Genomic DNA, 13,144 nt, shown 5'->3' on the forward strand with positions numbered 1-13,144 from the left:
ATTGGTAGGACACGTTCTGAGGCATCAAGGGATCACCAGTTTAGTACTGGACGGAACCGTGGAAGGTAAAAATAGTAGAGGGAGACCAAGAGATGAATACACTAAGCAGATTCAGAAAGATGTAGGTTGCAGTAGTTATTCGGACATGAAGAGGCTTGCACAAGGTAGAGAAGCATGGAGCTCTGCATCGAACCAGTCTCTGGACTGAAGACCACGACAAACTGGCCAAAATCAACGGCGTTTCATTCTTCAAAAGCAGACCAGTAGTATCGGAGAAATTACATTATTTTTTAACTCACGATTTGAGAACATGAATTCGGTTGCTGTCTTATGCTGAAGTTCGTGTTCTTATTTCCATGAGACCCTTGAAAGGAAGGTGCACGCCAAATATTAAATGAATATGTAAAAGAAGGAAATTAGGTAATAGGATATAAAGATCGTTTCATAATAACTCCGCGTCATAAGTTTAACGTTAAGAAACACACGTACTTTGCAAAATACCATCTGTAACAACAACAAAAAGGAAATCACAATAGAAAATGGGAAACTATCTTGTTGGCCTAAGGAGATGCAGACAGCTCATAGAGACACATCCCATGAGTGGAAAAGCATAGTTGTGTTGAAAAGTGGCACCACGATGCTGGTTAATGAGAGGTAACACATTAGGACTCAGTATGTCACTGATGTAACACTGTGCCGCCAGATGTCCCTCAGTAGCTACCAGCTTTGACCTGAAGTCATATCTAACGGTTCCTCGCAACAGGACGCCAGGAGTGACATCACTGTGCCCTTCCAGAATGTTAGAAACATGTTACCAGGACGTTGGCACACTCGTCGATGGTCGTCCAGCGTGGTGAAGAACCGCTAGTCCTTGTTTCCCGGTCGCGGCACCACTCCAAAACCCAACCGTTTGTGTTATGGGGTTAACGACAGACTATGCAGTTACTGATCACCAAATATTTGGCGCTTACACAGTAACTGTTTGAGTATGGAGGAGGCTGTTGTCTGGGAGACATGCCTCCAACCTTCTCCGGCTGATATATTTATGGTTCTGTTGTGTACATAGTTCCGCGTAGTCAGCGCGTACACAACTTTCCCACTAGAGCGCGCCCCGCTAAGCACAACAGCGCAGGTGCAGCGCTCGTCCGTCTCCGCACTAGGAGATGGCGCTGTCTTAGAGACGGACCAAATTATGCTTCCGCCGATCCGCGTATTAATATGTAACGCAGTCAATGAGATCGCTGCTAACGTAGAACCTTTTCTCCTCGCGGATCACACTCGCGCAGTGATACCTGAACGCTCAAGCTATTATAACGAGTGTACAGACCTCCGATTAGTCAGTCTGCTTTAGTCTGCATCAGTCTGCATTAGTCGGTAGTCAAGTTTCAGTCTGCGCCTAATAAGATTATCATATTCCTGTACATAGCCATGAAGAGAAATGTATAGACACTTTTTCAAGTATCAGAGATATGTGAGAATAAGATTAACGTACCGAGACCAAGGGAACTTCAGATTGTCACTTGTAAATAGCATCCAGAATCAAGTTACGCAATGTCTATGTTTTTTATTATTTTAATAAATGTGTGTGAAAATTAATCAAGTTCTGTTTACAGTTGGTCACCGTCAATCTGCTACACTAACAAGGGAACCTCCCCATCGCACCCCCCTAAGGTTCAGTTATATGTTGGCACAGTGGATAGGCCTTGATAAACTGAACACAGATCAATTGAGAAAACAGGAAGAAGTTGTGTGGAACTGTGAAAAAATAAGCAAAATATACAAACTGAGTAGTCCACGTGTCGCATAGGCAACATCATGGAGAGAGTGAGCTCAGGAGCGTCGTGGTCCCGTGGTAGCGTGAGCAGCTGCTGATCGAGAGGTCCTTGCTTCAAAGCTTCCCTCGAGTGAAAATTTTATTTTCTTTATTTTTGCATAGTTATTATCTGTTCGTTCGTTCATTGACGTCTTTGTTCACTGTAATAAGTTTAGTGTCTGTGTTTTGCGACAGCATCGCAAAACCGTGCGATTGGTAGACGAAAGGACGTGCCTCTCCAATTGGAACCGAAAACATTTGATCGCAAGGTCATAGGTCAACCGATTCCTCCACAGGAAAACACGTCTGATATATTCTATACGACACTGGTGACGGCATGTGCGTCACATGACAGGAATATGTTGTCGACCCACCTAACTTGTACACTTGGCGAAGGGGTAAAAAGATTCTTCTACCTTGCCCGATTTAGGTTTCCTTGTGGATGTGATAATCACTCCCAAAAAAGTGATGAAAACATAAGAGTTTGTCACATAAACTGAAAATAAAAAATTAAACTTTTCACTCGATGGAAGATTTGAACCAAGGACGTTTTATTCCGCAGCTGCTCACGTTACCACGAGACCACGGCGTTACTGCGTTCCTAGTGTCCTTGACGTTGCTTATCTTGCCACGAACTACTTGGTTTGTATATTTTGCTTATTTTTTCATAGTTCCACACAACTTCTTCCTGTTTTCTCAATTGATCTGTTTTCAGTTTTTCAAGGCCTATCCACTGTGCCAACTTATAACTAAATCTGAGGGGGGTGCGATGGGGAGGTTCCCTTGTAAGTGTGCAAGTGGCATTTCTATCGTATGACCTAACGGCAGAAGATAAACACGCCACAATAAGACCACGAGACATATTGCTGACACTCGCCTACTTCATTAGAGCGACAAGTCAAATAATCTGATGGTGTGTGTACGTCTTACAGTACGCACACCACAGGTTCCTATCTTACTTGTATGTCCTATCGTTTCAGTCTTTAATTCTGTGTACGTTGATGGGCAAATGTACCGTTTTCAGTTTCCTAAATTTTCATGTTTTTTCGACTGATTTTTCTAAATTTATTTTTTATATATTTATGATTATTGTTATTATTATTATTAATGAATGTCCGTATTGGAGAACGATAAACAGATAATTTTCGTTTTTTCTTAAGCTTCTTCTTATTTTCCCAATATTTCTTCATTTCCTCCACGACGGCCTTCTTTCTTTCTTCTGTCCACTTTGGTCGGTATGGTTTTGATTCCGTCTCTGGAACTTGCACCTGTCAGTTTTGCTTCCTAATGTGTCTCTGTCTGATGTGTTTGTTACGCCAGTTTTTGGTTTTGTCAAATCCTTCCTAACTTCAACTAACTCAGCTTTAAGTGATGTCACATAGTCCAATAGACGTTTAGTTAGTTTGTTTCCAGGTAATCTGTCGAGGTGTCCATTGAACGTCTTTTTCCGGCGTCAATTTCGAGGTTTGATAATTTTTCTGTTTTCTCTATGGCTTGCAGTCTGTATCCATCTTGTGTGTATCGTGGTCCCAGAATCTTTCTAATAATCTTTCTCTCTACTTTCTTAAATTCTTGTAAATTTAGTTTTCGATTCAGTGAGAGTCTTTCACTTGTATATGTGACTGTCGGTTTGATTACTGTGTTTTAGTGTCTGATTTCAGCGCCTTCTGACAGGCATTTTTTGTTATACAAATTTCTTTTGTTGTAAAAGTTTTTTAATAACCGTAACGCTTTTTTGACTTTTTGGATGCGATTTTGCTGTGAGATTGTTGCAAGACCTGTCGGTTCGATGAATACTCCGAGGTATTTAAGGTAAGGGACTCTGTTGAAGTTATCGTATTTTGTTTTCAAGCTCTCGATTTCTGCCTCTGAAGATAGGAATTCAGTTTTCTGGAAAGAGATTTGTATCCCTACGTTTTCTGCGCATTCTTTAAATATCTCGAGCTGTTTGACGGCAGTCTCTTCGTTCTTTGTAAGTACTCGTTTTGCCAGGTCGTCCGCAGACGCGAAGGTTGTTTTCGCGAAATCTCAGTAGGACTGGCTTCTAATAAATGTATATTATTTGTATTTTATTTTATTTATTTAACCAAGTCCACTCATTAACTCGGTTGGGGATCGTCCTCTTCTGGGTATAAAGCCTCTGCTGTCACTTCGAACCTGTCTACTAGGTTATCGACGCTTGCGGACTCAAGTAAATCGGTCGTCGGGAATCTGGAGTGTATATGAAGTGCTCTCTTTGCCGCTTATACAGCCACAGGGCACACATACTCCAGAATGGTGTTACAAGCTTGCAGCAGACACGGAATCCTACTTCTGCTGCTAGTCAACTAGTTTTGTTTAGACAATCCATGGGACGGCAGTTCCCTAATTCAGCAGCTGCCAGTCTGTGGCCACAGGTGTGGGATGTGATATAATGTTTCGGGGAGTCCATTATCTGTTCACGGATGGAAGGCGTAGAGGAGAAGGGCTTACTATGCGCATCGTGCACAAAACGGAGATGTGGCGGTCAGACGTCGCCGATCTGAAACATGGCGTTGAGTGTACCTGCCCTCGCGTTCCCATGCAGTCCAACACCGAGCCGCTGTCACGTTGTAAGGAACACAAATCTGAATATTGAAAGATTAGGCCAGCCGGCCAAATGAAGAAACACAATGAAGCTACTTTTAAACGGTATCAAGTGCTGATAACACTGTCTTACTTGAGTCTGCAGCATCTTTGTTTCCTTCACGTCAACATCTGATTCATCATCATCATTTAACACATGATACTGCTCGCGCCCTTTGTAGGTCTATAAACCACCAGGCCTATTTACAGCACTGAATAGGAACAATACCAACTGTCACAGAGAATTGGAACACTAATCATTTACACAAACACCAACTTAACGATGGTGTCTCAGGTGCACGAAGTTACACTGCCAACAGACCCTGTCTTCCGAACGCTTCGCCTGTTATCAAATGTGTACGTACATGCAAACGCATTGGACAATAGGACTGATTAGAAGGTGAGACACAGAGCCTGTTTACTTCGTTCTTTGTGGTTTTCTTCTTTCCAATAGCCAAATAATGTCGAAAAAACTGTATTTCATCTCGCGTTGTAGCTATTCTTTCGTTCAGCACTGCACAATTTTCACATTCTGATAAAAAGTGGCTCCATTACAAAAGCGTAAACCATTCGAGGAGTAAAATAAAAAAAAAACTTTTTTACCAACTATAGCGGTTATTAATCCTCTCAGTATGCAGTTGCAGAGCGAAAGAGCTCTCCAGACATTAATAAATTAACAATAAATAAGAATCCAGAAGACCCAAAAGCATAGATCCATTAATGTAACAAGAGCGTACATAGTGGCAATAGAGTAACGCCCATTTTTAGCGTGGGATGCGGACGTCCGCCTTTCTGCCCGAGGATCTTCGATGGTAGTAACATTCTGTTCCATTCCGCTGATTGTATGTGTGGATGCCGTCACCCGTTCCACTGCGTCCCTCTGAAATGACCTTTAAAGCTGTCGCATAACCATAGCGATAACCTGCACTTGGTGTGCTGTTACTACGCGACGTTCACAGTGACGCAGTGGTAATAAACTGCGCTCGCAGTGGAGATCCAAATCCTCGTCCGGACGGGATGGTGCCTTTGAAGTGGAAGCAGTACACATCGTCAGCAGCAAATCATGTACGGGAGTCTAGAAATACCTGCTTTTGTGAAATAAAGCTTTCCCAATAAACAGGAAACATCGTTTCAACAGACACGAACTGCAGTAGCCTAAAGTTCAAGATAACATTACTCAGTCGCGGAAGAAGATGTGAAAATTAGAATGTGTGACACGATCTTAGAGTTCAGCAGTAAGTGGAAGAGACTGCGTAGTAGTATGTAGCTTACTGATACGTCGTGATGGAAAGGAAGACGCTGTTATTTCATGGCTGGTACCACTGTAATTACTGGTTGCAAATGGCAGTGTTACACCTGTGTGAATCCGTTATTTCATCAGCAGTCCGCTGAGTCCCTGACGAACAGAAGGGTAGCTACTGCCGAAAGTATGAATTTTCGAACAACATTAATTAAATGTTTTTGTTATTATTTGTTTATTTTATTTGTTGCCATGTACATTTGACATAGTACCTATTGGCTAATACAGGTCATGCTTTCACAATATTAAATTTTACATGTAAATAAACGGTTGTACGGTTCTAGGCGCTTCAGTCCGGAACTGCGCTGCTGCTACGGTCGCAGGTTCGAATCTTGCCTCCGGCATGGATGTGTGTGATCTCCTTAGGTTAGTTAGGTTTAAGTAGTTCTAAGTCTAGGGCACTGATGACCTGAGATGTTAGGCCCCATAGTGCTCAGAGTCATTTGAACCATTTTTAAACGGTTGCACGTCCGTCATAAGTTTCAATGATAGGTTTCTTTCTTTTTCTTTTTGTTTCTTGATGGTGATTAGTTCCGGACACTTGTGTCCATTTTCGAATCATCCGCAACGTAAGTGTGACCATACAGGCGATAGCCTATGTAGGAAAAACGCCCCTGCAGCGATGATCGAAGAGGCACTATGACAGACTCAACAACAGCAAATAAACCATATAGGACGGGCTTTAGAGATCTCTAAGTTCTGAGTTCCCTCATGTTGAAAATGGACACAGGTGTCCGGAACTAGTCACCATCAAGAAATAAAAAGAAAAAAAATACTTCTCGGCGCAGCTTACGATGGAGCTACAACCATTTATTTCACTTATAAAACAAGTTGCCGACCTAGTTCTCACCTGCAACATGCTACAAGTTCTTAAAATGAAACTTATTTGGTTTCTTAATGTTTTAGCAAAGTTCTAACCAAGTTCCAGGTTTATGTACTTGGAATGCTATAACTAATTATGGAACGGAAATGCTTAAAATTATTATTTTATATCTACATCTACGTACATACACCGCAATCCACCATATGGTGCGTGGCAGAGGGTACCTCGTACCACAACTAGCATCTTCACTCCCTGTTCCACTCCCAAAGAGAACGAGGGAAAAATGACTGCCTATATGCCTCTGTACGAGTCCTAATCTCTCTTGTCCTATCTTTGTAGTCTTTCCGCGAAATGTAAGTTGGTGGCAGTAAAACTGTACTGCAGTCAGCCTCAAATGCTGGTTCTCTAAATTTCCTCAGTAGCGATTCACGAAAAGAACGCCTCCTTTCCTCTAGAGACTCCCACCCGATTTCCTGAAGCATTTCCGTAACACTCGCGTGATGCTCAAACCTACCAGTAACAAATCTAGCAGCCCGCCTATGAATTGCTTCTATCATCATCATCAGTTATCTGCTATATTAGCAGGTCCTTTGGCTCTCCATTTTCTGCGATCCATTGCTTCCTTCTTAAGGCTGCTGTATGTTGTACCGTCCATCATGTCATCCAGTATCTGGAATCTCTTCCTTACTCGCTTCCTTTTCCCTTCTACATAACCATCTAAAACTGTTTTTATCAGTCCGTCATTCTTTCTTAATATATGCCCAATCCAATTTCTTTTTCTTCTCTTTATTACGTCTAGTAACTGCCTTTTCTCTCCCACTCTTCTCAGTACCTCTTCATTTTTTACTCTGTCCATCCAACTTATTCCTTCCATCTTCCGCCATGTCCAGATCTCAAAAGCCTCCAGCCTTTCTCTGTCTTTTTTCCTCGTAGTCCATGTTTCAGCGCCATATAGAAGAACACTCCATACAAGACATTTTATGAGTCTCTTTCTGAGTTCTCTGTCCATACCGCTGCAGAAGATTCTCCTTTTCTTATAAAACGCCTCTTTTGCCATTGCTATCCTTGTTTTAATTTCTGTGGTGCACTTCCAGTCGGTGTCTATCCTGCTTCCAAGATACTTAAAATTTTGCACCTGTTCTAGTGTTTCTCCATTCAGCACAATTTTTATTTCCTTATTTCCTCCTATTGCCAATACTTTTGTTTTATTTTTGTTAATTTTCATTCCATATTTTTTTCCGTTAGTTGCAATGGTGTTCACCAAATCCTGTAATTCTTTTTCCCCTGTGGCTAGAAGGACCATGTCATCAGCAAATCTCAAGTACCCTACTCTTCTTCCTCCAATTTCTACTCCTTTGTCATCTAATGAGCATTGATCAATCATATTTTCCAAGTACAGGTTGAAAAGAGTAGGTGATAAACAGCATCCTTGTCTTACTCCTTTCCCTAGTCTGATCCAGTTTGTACTTTCTCCTCTCACTTTAACTGAAACTTTTTGATTAAGGTACAATGAGTTTATAAGTCTTCTGGTTTTCCAGTCCACTCTCTTTTCCCTCATAATAGTCACCAGCTTGTCCCAAACCACATTGTCAAATGCCTTTTCTAAATCGATGAAGCACATATATAGGTCTCTTCCTTTTTCAATAAACCTTTCTCCCAAGATTCGTAGGAGCCCTATTGCATCTCTGGTGCCCGTATTCCGTCTAAAGCCAAACTGCTCCTCGCCGAGATTCTCCTCTATTACTTTTTCAAGTCTTTTATTAATTATTCTTAACATCACTTTGGCTGCATGTGAAATGAAGCTGATTGTCCTGTGCTCGCTGCATTTCTTAGTTCCTTGTTTTTTCGGCAATGGAATCATTACTGTTGTCAAAAAGTCCTCAGGCCATTCACCACTGTCATATATTTTATTACATAACCTCAATATTTCTCTTATTCCATTGTGGTTCAAGCATTTTAGTATTTCTCCCGGTATTGTATCTGTACCTACTGCTTTGCCATTTTTCATTGCATCAATGGCAGACTTTACTTCTTCCGTTATGATGGTCGGTCCTTTCTCTTCATCACTTACACTGTTGTGTGGTTCAAGTTCCAGAGTTTCTGGTTTGCTATTTGTGTCATATAGCTCTTTTATATATTCTTCCCATCTCTGGAGGACATCGTCACGATCTTTGTACATTACCTCTTCGTCTTTACTCAAAATTTCCATAGTAGCACTTCCTGCTCTGTTTTGTTCCCATGTCATAGTCTTTACTCTGTTGTATAGTAAGTCGTATCTTCCTTTCCTGTCCAGTTCTCCAATTTCATCACATTCCTCTTTTAGCCATTTTTTCCTAGCCTGCTCTGTTTCTCTTCGCAGTTCGTTATTTAACCTTCGGTATATCTTTCTTGCATCTTCAGTGTTCTTGTTTTTCAATTTTCTTCTCTCCTCCATCTTGGAAATCATTTCTTGTGTGACCCATGGTTTTTTTGACCTTTTCCCTTTTACATATCCTATATTTTGCTGTCCTGCTTTAATGATTCCTTCTTTCAGCATATTCCAGTACTCATTGGCAATATCAGGTGCTTCTTTGTCTCGTAATGTGTTTAGAAAGTCCCGAGACAGCATTTCTGTAATTTGTTCTTTGTTGGACCTTATCTTCTCTAGATCCCATTTCTTCACCATTGTCGCCTTTTTCAGTTTTTTCATTCTTATTTCTATTTCTGCCATAAGTAAGTTGTGGTCACTATTAATATCTGCACCTGGTAATGTGTGCACCTTCTCGATTCCATTCCTGTATCTTTCTTCTACCAGTATAAAATCGATTTGGTTTCTATATTTATCCCCTGGTGATTTCCAAGTGTAGAGCCTCCTCTTATGGTTCTTGAACCATGTGTTTGCCACTATCAGCTGCCTTTCCCTGCAGAAGTCAATTAACCATTCACCTCTGTCATTTCTCTTTCCAAGACCATGACTGCCTACTATGTTTCCCTCTTTCCCTTCTCCCACAATGGCGTTCCAGTCTCCCATTACTACACTCCTGGAAATTGAAATAAGAACACCGTGAATTTATTGTCCCAGGAAGGGGAAACTTTATTGACACATTCCTGGGGTCAGATACATCACATGATCACACTGACAGAACCACAGGCACATAGACACAGGCAACAGAGCATGCACAATGTCGGCACTAGTACAGTGTATATCCACCTTTCGCAGCAATGCAGGCTGCTATTCTCCCATGGAGACGATCGTAGAGATGCTGGATGTAGTCCTGTGGAACGGCTTGCCATGCCTTTTCCACCTGGCGCCTCAGTTGGACCAGCGTTCGTGCTGGACGTGCAGACCGCGTGAGACGACGCTTCATCCAGTCCCAAACATGCTCAATGGGGGACAGATCCGGAGATCTTGCTGGCCAGGGTAGTTGACTTACACCTTCTAGAGCACGTTGGGTGGCACGGGATACATGCGGACGTGCATTGTCCTGTTGGAACAGCAAGTCCCCTTGCCGGTCTAGGAATGGTAGAACGATGGGTTCGATGACGGTTTGGATGTACCGTGCACTATTCAGTGTCCCATCGACGATCACCAGTGGTGTACGGCCAGTGTAGGAGATCGCTCCGCACACCATGATGCCGGGTGTTGGCCCTGTGTGCCTCAGTCGTATGCAGTCCTGATTGTGGCGCTCACCTGCACGGCGCCAAACACGCATACGACCATCATTGGCACCAAGGCAGAAGCGACTCTCATGGCTGAAGACGACACGTCTCCATTCGTCCCTCCATTCACGCCTGTCGCGACGCCACTGGAGGCGGGCTGCACGATGTTGGGGCGTGAGCGGAAGACGGCCTAACGGTGTGCGGGACCGTAGCCCAGCTTCATGGAGACGGTTGCGAATGGTCCTCGCCGATACCCCAGGAGCAACAGTGTCCCTAATTTGCTGGGAAGTGGCGGTGCGGTCCCCTACGGCACTGCGTGGGATCCTACGGTCTTGGCGTGCATCCGTGCGTCGCTGCGGTCCGGTCCCAGGTCGACGGGCACGTGCACCTTCCGCCGACCACTGGCGACAACATCGATGTACTGTGGAGACCTCACGCCCCACGTGTTGAGCAATTCGGCGGTACGTCCACCCGGCCTCCCGCATGCCCACTATACGCCCTCGCTCATAGTCCCTCAACTGCACATACGGTTCACGTGCACGCTGTCGCGGCATGCTACCAGTGTCAAAGACTGCGATGGAGCTCCGTATGCCACGGCAAACTGGCTGACACTGACGGCGGCGGTGCACGAATGCTGCGCAGCTAGCGCCATTCGACGGCCAACACCGCGGTTCCTGGTGTGTCCGCTGTGCCGTGCGTGTGATCATTGCTTGTACAGCCCTCTCGCAGTGTCCGGAGCAAGTATGGTGGGTCTGACACACCGGTGTCAATGTGTTCTTTTTTCCATTTCCAGGAGTGTATTTTGCAGCATTTTTTATTTTCGTCCATTATTGTCTCTATTACATTGTACGTTTCCTTTACAATTTGGTCATCATGTTCTGAAGTTGGCATATACACCTGGACAATCAGTAAATCTTTTTGTGCTCCTTTCAGCCTTACACCAATAACCCGGTCATTTGCATAGTCTACATATTCCACACATTTAGCCAATTCCTTTGTCATAATCATTCCTACCCCATTAATTCCTTTTACTTCTCCTCCTGAGTAGTAGAATACATATTCATCTGACTGCAACTCTCCATGTCCATTCCATCTTACTTCAGCAACTCCTACGAGGTCCATATGATTCTTTTCCATCTCTCTTTTAAGGTTTTCTAGTTTTCCTGCTTGTAGCAGAGTTCTGACATTCCAGGTACCAACTCTCGTTTTGATTTTTTGCCTCCTTTCAAGTTGTCCCCCCCCCCCCCCCCCGGAGATCCGAATGGGGGACTATTTTACCTCCGGACACTGATTTAACATGAGAGGAAGCCATTTTTTGTGCATAAAATGGAGACTGCATTATGCAGGGAAGATAATCTGCGGTGGCATTCCGTTGCCTTCCGCAGTTCTGGAGGCCACCCCTAACATGGGATACAGACGCCTTTTGCAGCCGCCCGCTCCGGGTCAGACGCTGCATGAGAAGTATAGGTTGGAAAATGAAAGACCCCTAGCCCTCGAAACCTAATAGCGTCAGGGTCGGAAAAGAACAAGAGCTGGCCGAGGGTGGCCAGATAGGAAAGATAAGAGTGAGGAGCCTGGCATAAGTAAGTGGAAGCAATGCCAGGACTCAGCTCGGGGCCCCGTGGTCGCCAGCCACGTATCACTAGGTGTGACTCCCTGAGGTAGAATTGCTTCTATGTCCTCCCTCAATCCGACCTGATAGGGATCCCAAACGCTCGAGCAGTACTCAAGAATAGGTCGTATTAGTGTTTTATAAGCGGTCTCCTTTACAGATGAACCACATCTTCCCAAAATTCTACCAAGGAACCGAAGACAACTAACCGCCTTCTCCACAACTCCCATTACATGCTTGTCCCACTTCAATCGCTCTGCAATATTAAGCCAAAATATTTAATCGACGTGACTGTGTCAAGCGCTACACTACTAATGGAGTATTCAAACATTCTTTTTCCTATCCATCTGCATTAATTTACATTTATCTATGTTTAGAGTTAGGTGCCATTCTTTACACCAATCACAAATTTGTCTCAAGTCATCTTGTATCCTCCTACAGTCACTCAACGACGACACCTTCCCGTACACCACAGCATCATCAGCAAACAGCAGCACATTGCTATCCACCCTATCCAAAAGATCATTTATGTAGATAGAAAACAACAGCGGACATACCACACTTCCCTGGGGCACTCCAGGTGATACCCTCACCTCCGATGAGTACTCACCATCGAGGACAACGTACTGGGTTCTATTACTTAAGAAGTCTTCGAGTAATTTTGAGGATCCGTCCTTCTACCCTTCTTATATACAGGCGTCACCTGCGCTTTTTTCCAGTCGCTCAGGTCTTCACGTTGGGCAAGAGATTCGCGATAAATGCAAGCTAAGTAAGGAGCCAATGCAGTAGAGTACTGCTTTGTAAACCTAACTGGAATCCCATCAGGACCTGGAGATTTATTTATTTCCAACCCATTCAGCTGCTTCACAACCCCAGGGATGTCTATCACTATGTCCTCCATACGGGAATCTGTACGAGACTCAAACGGCAGTATGTTTGTACGCTCCTCCTGCGTGAAAGATTTCTCAAATGCTAAATTTAAAATTTCAGCTTTCGTTTTGCTATCTTCCGTTGCCAGGCCAGACTGATCAGTGAGTGACTGGATGGAAGCCTTCGACCCGCTTACCGATTTTACGTAAGACCAGAATTTCCTTGGGTTTCCAGCAAGATATTTTGCTAAGGTATGACGGTGGTAGTGGTGAATGCTTCGCGCATCGCTCTTTTTACAGCAGCACGAATCTCTACTAACTTTTGCCTGTCCTCATTCTCCCGATCTTTCTTGTACCGCGAGTGCAACTGCCTTTTCTTCCTGAGCATTCTCCGAATTGCGCTGTTAAACCACGGTGGGTCTTTTCCGTCCGTAACCCACTTTTTCGGCACATACTTGTCCAATGCGTGATTTGCAGTGTGTTT

The sequence above is a fragment of the Schistocerca serialis genome, chromosome 4, assembly GCF_023864345.2.
Source record: "Schistocerca serialis cubense isolate TAMUIC-IGC-003099 chromosome 4, iqSchSeri2.2, whole genome shotgun sequence".
NCBI lineage: Eukaryota > Metazoa > Arthropoda > Insecta > Orthoptera > Acrididae > Schistocerca > Schistocerca serialis.